The following is an 8,176-nucleotide window of genomic DNA, read 5'->3' on the forward strand; positions in this document are numbered from 1 at the left end:
GGCGGGAATCCTGAGCGGCAGAGCGGGGTATAAAAGTCCCCAGAGACCAGGTAAGGCCTCACAGCGTCGGCGGGAAACCTGAGCGGCAGAGCGGGGTATAAAAGTCCCCAGAGACCAGGTAAGGCCTCAGTGCGTCGGCGGGAATCCTGAGCGACAGAGCGGGGTATAAAAGTCCCCAGAGACCAGGTAAGGCCTCAGTGCGTCGGCGGGAATCCTGAGCGGCAGAGCGGGGTATAAAAGTCCCCAGAGACCAGGTAAGGTCTCACAGCGTCGGCGGGAATCCTGAGCGGCAGAGCGGGGTATAAAAGTCCCCAGAGACCAGGTAAGGCCTCAGTGCGTCGGCGGGAAACCTGAGCGGCAGAGCGGGGTATAAAAGTCCCAGAGACCAGGTAAGGCCTCAGTGCGTCGGCAGGAATCCTGAGCGGCAGAGCGGGGTATAAAAGTCCCCAGAGACCAGGTAAGGCCTCAGTGCGTCGGCGGGAATCCTGAGCGGCAGAGCGGGGTATAAAAGTCCCCAGAGACCAGGTAAGGCCTCAGTGCGTCGGCGGGAATCCTGATCGGCAGAGCGGGGTATAAAAGTCCCCAGAGACCAGGTAAGTTTTACCAATCTCCAGTCTCCAGTCTGGAAGGAGAGAGGTAAAAAGTAATCCAATTGTGACGTCACCAGAAAGCAGGTAAGTGATTGGTTGGTAAGTATTTCTCCCTTTTAAGCTTAAATCTCTTTGGTTTATAGTTTCTAAGGTGTGATATTCACCATCTAGAACCGGGGCAGAGGATATTTAAGAATAATATTAATAAATTTAATTAATTACATAGAATGGGAGATCAGGCGATGTGTTGCTGCTGCAATATGTGGGAGCTGGTGGACACCATTGATGCTCACGGTGATCACATTTGCAGTAAGTGTTGGCTGCTCGAGGAATTCCGGCTCCGTGTTGAAGAGCTGGAGTCCGAGCTTCAAATACTGAGACACATCAGGGAGGGGGAGAGTTACCTGGACTCTGTGTATCACGAGGTAGTCACACCAATTAGATTAATTAATGCAGATGTAGTCCGTGGCCAGGGTCAGGATGGTGTGACTAGAAGTGAGGCAGGTACGGGGATCCAGGAGGTAGTGTCGGAGGAGCCGCAGCCCTTGCACTTGTCCAACAGGTTCGAGGCTCTTACTCCCTGTGGGGACAGGAGCAGGGACTGCAGGGAGGATGAGCAACCTGGCCACAGCACCGTGGAGCAGGGGGCCATTCAAGTGGGGGGAGTTAAAAGAAATGTTGTAGTGGTAGGGGATAGTATCGTTAGGGGGATAGATAGAGTTCTTTGCATCCGAGAGCGAGAGTCCCGAAGGCTGTGTTGCCTACCCGGTGCCAGGGTTAAGGACATCTCCTCTGGGCTGGAGAGAAACTTGGAGTGGGAGGGGGAGGATCCAGTTGTCGTAGTCCATGTTGGTACCAACGACATAGATAGGACAAAGAAGGAGGTTCTGCTGAGGGAGTTTGAGCAGCTAGGGGCCAAATTAAAAAGCAGAACCACAAGGGTAATATTGGGCCAGAAATTCCAGGCCAGAAGCGTGAGTGCGCTCGGGGTACTCACGCTTCTGGCCGTTGGAAATGCCGGCGTTCAGCAGGAACAGCGCATGCGGGGAACGCCGGCATTTCCAGACCTCGAGCGCGTGCGACTGCACAGGCAGCGCTTGCGCAGTGAACTTCGTGGATTTCATTCATGAAATCCGTGAGGGTAAGTCCTCAGAACTTACACTGAAAAAAAGCAAGTGTAAAGTGGTTCATTGGCTGCGGAGGAAGATATATTTTATCGTGGAGCTTTTGAAATGCAATATTTTTGTTTGGGAAAGGGAGGGAAGTTATTTTAAGAAATTTTAAGTAAGTTTTAAAGTTAAAATTTTTTTTTTTTTTTAAAAGGGTTTTCAGAACGGTAGGTAGAAGGAGCAATTGTGGCTGTGTGAATGGAATGTGAGAATGAGTTATGTATGTATGTCCACATGTATTCCTTTACGTATATGCATGTATGTTTTATATTCCTTTACTATGAATGTATGTTTTTAATTATGATTTTCCAATAAGTTACTTTCTCTGAAAGTCATAATTAAATAATACATTCATACACATAAGTAAAGGAATATATACATAACATGCAAAGGAATATATACAGACATACATACTTTCAGAAGCTCCACGATAAGAAATATCTTCCTCCGCAGCCTCTGTAGCAACTGTACCCATGCTTTTTTCATGTGTAAGTTGTAATGACTGGACCTCACTGAAAGCATTAATGAAAGCGGCGAATTATACTGCGCACGCGCTGCATGTGCAGTCGCACGCGTTCTGCCTCTGAACCCCTTCGTTCAGAGGACAGGAAATGCCGGTTTTCCCCACATGCACTGTGCATGCTGAAAACCGGCATTTCATCCGGCCAGATGCGTAAGTACCCCGACCGTACTAGCGCATTTGGAAGGGAATTATTGGGCCAACATTTTACATGTCAATAAAATAAAAAATTTAACACTTGCACCACTTGCCCCCTCGCACCTGCGACAGGGTCCAAGGAGGTGCATTGCGCAAGAGGTCATCATCGGACGTATCCTCACACTGTTCCCTTAGGGGAACTGTATGAAGTGGTGGAAGGATTTATGGCCGTGATTAACGCTCATTCCGTGACCGTAACCATCTTTGAACCAGCCATTAGGGTGGTTAGTCCTATGGCGGGAGGGTTTTACGGGCTCCCACAACCCATCTGAGGGGGGGGGGGCGGCCGCCAACACCCACGGACGCAAGTATCCCGCTGGATGTCCACCCAGAATTTAAAGTTGGAGCTCCGACTCCACTTGCCGGGACTGTCTGGAGTGGGGTTCAAAACCCTACTCCTTCTGGCCCAGCGGCGGGGATGCTTACTGCTACGCAAAAGGCCCACTCCGCACAAAAGGTGACACCCATACGTTTCCTGCGCCTTTTCCCTCCCCGTGACTGGAGCCCTATGCTGCCATTTCACGTTGCTAATCGGATTGGGCCTTTGTCATAGCGGTAGGATCCCTGCCGCTGGGCCTAGATCAGGGTAGGGTTTCGAACCCCGCTCCAGACAGTCCCGGCAAGTGGAGTCGGAGCTCCGGCTCTAAATTCTGGGTTGACATCCAGTGGGATATTTGCGTCCGTGGGTGTGGGTGGCCCCCCTCCTTGTATAGCTTGTGGGAGCCCGTAAAACCCTCCCGCCATAGGACTAACCGCCCTAATAGCTGGTTCAAAGATGGTTACGGTCACGGAATGAGCGTTAATCACGGCCATAAATCCTTCCACCACTTCATACAGTTCCCCAAAGGGAACAGTGTGAAGACACGTATGACGACGACATTGCTAAATAAATAAATGGAATTAAAAAAATTCTTTTAGGGCTTTTAAAAGTCTTTAAATTGCTTTAATTCTCTTTAAAACTACTTCAGATTACTCAAAATAATGTAAACATTTTAAAAAGTTTATAAAAGTTACCAAAATCTTCAAAAAACTTCCAAAAACCTATTTAAACTGCTGCTTTGCATGTAAAAAAGCAAAGCAGCTTGACAGAAACATTGGGGGCGTGTCCAGTGAAACTGAGACCTCAAGGGGCGTGTCTCGCTTACACTGCACGCTCCTGGGTCCGCGCTGGCTGCGCTCCTGGGCGGCGTGACGTCATACGCTGCCCGGGATTCTTGCTTCAGTTTCTGGAAGTGCAGGCATCCCTGGAGCTGATCGGCAGGAGCGCGGGGTAAGTGCAAATATGGGGCTTGCACGCGCTGCAAGCCCCGTTCTGGAATTTCTGGCCCATTATTACCTGAGCCACGAGCGAATTTGGCTAGGACAAATAAAATTAGAGAGTTAAATGCGTGGCTCAAAGACTGGTGTGGGAGAAATGGGTTTTGCTTCCTGGGACACTGGCACCAGTACTGGGGCAGGAGGGAGCTGTTCCATCGGGACGGGCTTCACTTGGCCAGTGCTGGGACTAGAGTCCTGGCGGATCATATAACTAGGGCTGTAGAGAGGGCTTTAAACTAACTAGTGGGGGGGAGGTTCCTAGAGAGCAAATAATAAAAATGACAACAGAGAAGGTCATAGACTTAGGTAGCAGTGGGGAAATTAAAAACCAGAGCGTGTCAGTAAGGGGCAGAAGGTATGGAGTAAAAGGTAAAGTAATAAAAAAGGCAAAAGCAGGAACTAACTGTCACAAAACATCTTTGAAAGTTCTCTATCTGAATGCACGTAGCATTCGTAACAAAATAGACGAGTTAATGGCACAAATAACTACATATGGGTATGATCTTGTGGCCATTACAGAAACATGGCTGCAGGATGACAATGCCTGGGAATTAAACATACCAGGTTATTTAACGATCAGGAAGGACAGGCAGGAAGGAAGGGGAGGTGGGGTGGCTATGTTAATAAAGGAAGGAATCACTGTAATACAGAGAAATGATATTGGGTCAAAAGATCAGGATAATGAAACAGTTTGGGTGGAGGTAAGGAATAATAAGGGGAAAAAAACACTAGTGGGCGTAGTCTATAGGCCTCCGAACAGTGGCAACTCTGTTGGACGGAGTATCAATCAGGAAATAGTTGAGGCTTGTAATAAGGGAACATCTATAATTATGGGGGATTTTAACTATCATTAATTGGATGAATCAAATTGGGCAGGGCTGCCTTGAGGATGAGTTCATTGAGTGTATTAGGGATGGGTTTCTTGAGCAGTATGTAACTGAACCGACCAGGGGGCAAGCAACCTTAGATCTGGTCCTGTGTAACGAGACGGGATTAATTAAAAATGTCCTAGTAAAGGATCCCCTTGGAATGAGTGACCATAACATGGTTGAATTCCATATTCAATTAGAGGGTGAGAAGGTTGGATCTCAAACAAGCGTGCTAAGCTTGAATAAAGGAGACTATGAAGGTATGAGAGCGGAATTGAGTAGAGTGGATTGGGAAAATAGATTAAAGGGTAAGACGATACATGATCAGTGGTGTACATTTAAGGAGTTATTTTACAACTTCCAAAAAAAATATATTCCACTGAGAAGAAAAGGGTGTAAAAGAAAAGACAGCCACCCGTGGCTAAGTAAAGAAATTAAGGATAGTATTCGACTAAAAACAAGGGCATATAAGGTAGCCAAATCTAGTGGGAGGATAGAGGATTGGGAAAACTTTAAAAGACAGCAAAAAATAACAAAAAGATTGATTAAGAAAGGGAAGATAGATTATGAAAGTAAATTAGCAAAAAATATAAAAACAGATAGTAAGAGTTTTTATAGTTATATAAAAAGAAAAAGGGTGGCTAAAGTAAATGTTGGTCCCTTAGAGGATGAGACCGGGAAATTAATGGTGGGAAATATGGAGATGGCAAAAACACTGAATGAATATCTTACATCAGTCTTTACAGTAGAAGACACTAAGAATATCCCAACACTGGACAAACAGGGGGCTAAAGGGGGGGAGGAGCTAAACACGATCAAAATCACTAAGGAAGTGGTACTCGGTAAAATAATGGGACTCAAGGCGGATAAATCACCTGGACCTGATGGCTTACATCCTAGGGTCTTGAGGGAAGTGGCGGTAGGGATTGTGGATGCATTGGTAATAATTTTCCAAAACTCCCTGGACTTGGCAAAGGTCCCGGCAGACTGGAAAACTGCAAATGTAACACCCTTATTTAAAAAGGGCAGTAGACAGAAGGCTGGAAACTATAGACCGGTTAGCCTAACATCTGTGGTAGGTAAAATTTTGGAGTCCATTATTAAGGAGACAGTAACAGGACATTTGGATAATCATAATTTAATAGGACAAAGTCAGCATGGTTTTATGAAGGGGAAGTCATGTTTGACAAATTTGCTGGAGTTCTTTGAGGAAGTAACGTATAGGGTGGATAAAGGGGAACCAGTGGACATAGTGTATTTAGACTTCCAAAAGGCATTTGACAAGGTGCCACACAAAGGATTATTGCTTAAGATAAAAAATCACGGGATTGGGGGTAATATTCTGGCATGGATAGAGGATTGGCTATCTAACAGAAGGCAGAGAGTTGGGATAAATGGTTCATTCTCAGACTGGCAATCAGTAACTAGTGGTGTTCCGCAGGGGTCAGTGCTGGGTCCCCAACTCTTTACAATCTATATTAACGATTTGGAGGAGGGGACCGAGTGTAACATATCAAAGTTTGCAGATGATACTAAGATGGGAGGGAAAGTAGTGAGTGAGGAGGACATAAAAAACCTGCAAGGGGACATAGACAGGCTAAGTAAGTGGGCAGAGATTTGGCAGATGGAATACAATACTGGAAAGTGTGAGGTTATGCACTTTGGCAGGAAAAATCGTAGAGCAAGTTATTATCTTAATGGCAAGAAACTGGAAAGTACTGAAGTACAAAGGGATCTGGGGGTCCTGGTGCACGAAACTCAAAAGGTTAGTATGCAGGTGCAGCAAGTGATTAAGAAGGCCAATGGAATGTTGGCTTTCATTGCTAGGGGGATAGAAATATAAAAATAGGGAGGTATTGCTTCAGTTGTACAAGGTATTGGTGAGACCGCACCTGGAATACTGCGTACAGTTTTGGTGTCCATACTTAAGAAAGGACATACTTGCTCTCGAGTCAGTACAAAGAAGGTTCACTCGGTTAATCCCGGGGATGAGGGGATGGACATATGAGGAGAGGTTGAGTAGATTGGGACTCTACTCATTGGAGTTCAGAAGAATGAGAGGCGATCTTATTGAAACATATAAGATTGTGAAGGGGTTGGATCGGGTGGAAGCGGGGAAGATGTTTCTGATGATGGGTGAAACTAGAACTAGGGGGCATAGTCTTAGAATAAGGGGCTGCTCTTTCAAAACTGAGATGAGGAGGAACTACTTCACTCAGAGGGTGGTAGGTCCATGGAATATGCTGCCCCAAAAAGCTGTAGAAGCTACATCATTACATAAATTTAAAACAGAAATAGACAGTTTCCTAGAAGTAAAGGGAATTAAAGGTTACGGGGAGCGGGCAGGAATTTGGACATGAGTCTAGGTTCGGATCGGTCATGGCCCTGTGGGTAGCGGAGCGGGCCCAGGGGCCATGTAGCCTGATCCTGCTCCTATTTCGTGTGTCTAATTCTGTTAGATTCAGGAGATGGTTCTGTGATAGTGGATTGGCGGTTAGGATCAGATCAGCCATGATCTTATTGAATGGCAGAGCAGGCTCGAGGGGCCGATTGGCCTACTCCTGCTCCTATTTCTTATGTTCTTATGTAAATAAACTACAATCAAAAGAATAAACTATACCACACGAACACAGTAATTACAGTAAAACTATATAACAGGGGGTTGCAGACAGCGAAAATGAGGGATAAAATGGCTCCAATGTTACTTAAACAATCTTAGCAATTCCCTTAAATCACCACCCCTAACTCCTGCTAGGTTGCCTTGCCGAGGAGTCAGAACACCCTGCTCACCTGTGGTCCAGCGAAGTAAAAAAGAGTGATAGCTTCTCAGCAGCTATCTTTTATACCTGGTGAGGTTCTGCTGTTCTGCCCTGCAAGGGCTGTGTGCAAAATTCCCCGCCCAAAGGGTCCAATACACAAGAGAAAGCTGTGATTGGCTAACTCAGAGTGGTTGGACTGGGTTAATGTGTCTTCCGGAGCTCCCTGGGCTGAAACAAAAGGGAAATACAACTGCTCTATTGTCCAGAATGCTAGGTGATTTAGACCCATTCAATTCTTAAATGGTTCCCATTCAAGATACAAAAGTCTCTTCTGCAGTTTAGATGTATCCACTCGATATACAAACAAATGCTAATAGCATTCAATTGCTTTGTAAACAAAGCATTGTCCTGTGGTAACGTTTTGTCTCCATTGAACCTTACTTCCAGACACAGAAAGCTGCTTCCAAGCCCCTTTGTCTTCGGCCATGTGGTATGACAGCCATTTTTATCCCTGGAAATTTAAAAGCACAATGCCCAGGGATTCTTTAATCAAAAAAAATTAATCTTCAGAACTGTAAATTATTGTGAATTCTTACACATTATTTTCTCAAGTACTTTTTCTCTACTGTTCTTAATCATTTCCCTTCCTTTCATTTGCCCCTTGGTGCCCCACTATTTTTGGTATGTTTTTGTGTCTTCTACTGTGAAAACAGATACAAAATATTTGTTTGAGGTCTCTCCCATTTCCTTATTC

This window comes from Somniosus microcephalus, chromosome 12 (genome assembly GCF_052327205.1).
Source record: "Somniosus microcephalus isolate GS21.2 chromosome 12, FLI_Smic_1.0, whole genome shotgun sequence".
NCBI lineage: Eukaryota > Metazoa > Chordata > Chondrichthyes > Squaliformes > Somniosidae > Somniosus > Somniosus microcephalus.